Here is a 1,921-nt window from a genome sequence, read left to right as displayed (position 1 = left end):
TCATTTTGCAGGCTTTTTATATATTTATTTTTGCAGTATTTCATCCCCTTCCCCTCCCACCCCTGGTAACCAACAAAGAAAGTTTCCTTCCATATATAAACCTTTCCTTGACTTTTTACAGTAATGAACTAATACAGTATTTGTCCTTCTGTGACTGACTTATTTCACTCAGCATAATGTCCTCCAAGTTCATCCACATTATGAGGTGTTGTGCAGATTCTATGTTATGCTTTAGTGTTGCATAGTATTCCATTGTGTATATGTACCATAATTTGGCTATCCATTCTTCTGTTGATGGACACCTAGGTGGTTTCCATCTTTTTGCTATTGTAAATAGTGCTGCAATGAACATGGGTGTGCATATATCTGTTCTTATCCTGGCTCTTATTTCTTTAGGGTATATTCCTAGTATGGGGTTGCTGGATCAAAAGATATTTCTAATTTCAACTTTTAAAGGAATTGCCATACTACTTTCCACAGTGGTTGTATCATTTTACAGTCCCACAGCAGTGTATGAGAGTCCCAATCTCTCAACATCCTCACCAACATTTGTTATTTTCTGTCTTCTTAAACTTTGCCATTATTACCGGGGCCAGATGATATTTCATTGCTGTTTTGATTTCCTGGTGGTATAGTGCTTAAGGCATTTGGCTGCTTGCCAGAAGGCTGGCGATTCAAACCCACTAGCCACTCCTCAGAAGGAAGGTGGGGCAATCTGCTCCTGTACAGATACCACCTCGGAAACCCAAGGAGGGGTCGTTGTGAGTCAGAAATGAAGACAGTGAGTTTGTTTGTTTGTTTGTTTGTTTTAATGGCTCACGACCGTGAACATTTCTTCATGTGTTTATTGCCCACCTGAATATCCTCTTTGGTGAAGTGTCTATTCACATCTTCTGCCTGTTTTTCAATAGAATTGTTTCTCTTTCTGATGCTGAGTTGTTGGAGTTTTCTATAAATTTTAGAGATTAATGGCTTGTCAGATACATCATTGCCAAATATATTTTTTCCCAATCTCTAGGTTCTCTTTTGACTCTTTTGGAGAAGTCTTTTGAAGTACATAAAAATTTAATTTTTAGAAGGTCCCATTCATCTAGTTTACCTTCTGCTCTTTGTGCATTTTGGGTTATGTTTGAGAGTCTATTTATGCCATAAATTAGGGCCCCTAAATGTGCACCAAATTTTTCCTTGAGGAACTTCATAGTTTTAGGATTCACATTTAAGTCTTTGATCCATCTGGAGTTAGTTTTTGTGTATGCTGTGAGGTATGGACCTTGTTTCATTTTTGTGCAAATGGATATCCAATTTTGCCAGCACCATTTGTTAAACAGACAACCTCTTACCCCATGATTTCAGCCCTTTGTCAAAAATCAGATCACCATAGGTTGATGGATCTATTTCAGGGTTCTCCATTCTATTCCACAGGTCTATGTGTCTGTCATTGTACCAATACCAGGCTGTAGAGATCCAGGAGTGTGAGACCTCCTACTTTGTTCTTCTTCAAGAGTGCTTTGCCTATCTAAGGTCTCTTTCCTTTCCATATAAAGTTAATGACTGGTTTTTCCATATCTTTAAAGAATGTTGCTCGTATCTGGATTAGGATTACATTGAATGTATAGATTGCTATGGGTAGTATTGACATTTTCACAATGTTCAATCTTCCTATCCATGAGCATGGTGTGTTTTTCTGTTTAAGTAGATCCCTTATGTTTTTATCAAGCAGTGTTTTGTAGTTTTCTTTGTACAGGCCTTTTGTGTTCCTAGTGAGATTTATTCCCAAGTATTATATTTTTTGGTAGCTTCTGTGAATGGTATTGATTTCCTTTACAGCGATCTCTTTGCTAGTGTAGAGGAATACAACTGATTTTTGTATGTTGATCTTGTATCCTGCCACTATGCTAAATCTCTCAATTAATTCCAGTAG

At 37.4% G+C, this 1,921-nt stretch overlaps 1 pseudogene; it reads left to right on the top strand.

Moving 5' to 3' along the window:
• The window catches only part of LOC103212776, a 25,556-nt pseudogene that overhangs the window by 2,816 nt on the left and 20,819 nt on the right, over positions 1-1,921 (top strand).

This window comes from Orycteropus afer, unplaced genomic scaffold (genome assembly GCF_000298275.1).
Source record: "Orycteropus afer afer isolate SDZICR_OR568_19922 unplaced genomic scaffold, OryAfe1.0 scaffold01096, whole genome shotgun sequence".
Classification (NCBI taxonomy): domain Eukaryota; kingdom Metazoa; phylum Chordata; class Mammalia; order Tubulidentata; family Orycteropodidae; genus Orycteropus; species Orycteropus afer.
Note: the sequence above shows the minus strand (reverse complement) of the source record. Positions and strands in the feature narration are given on the sequence as shown.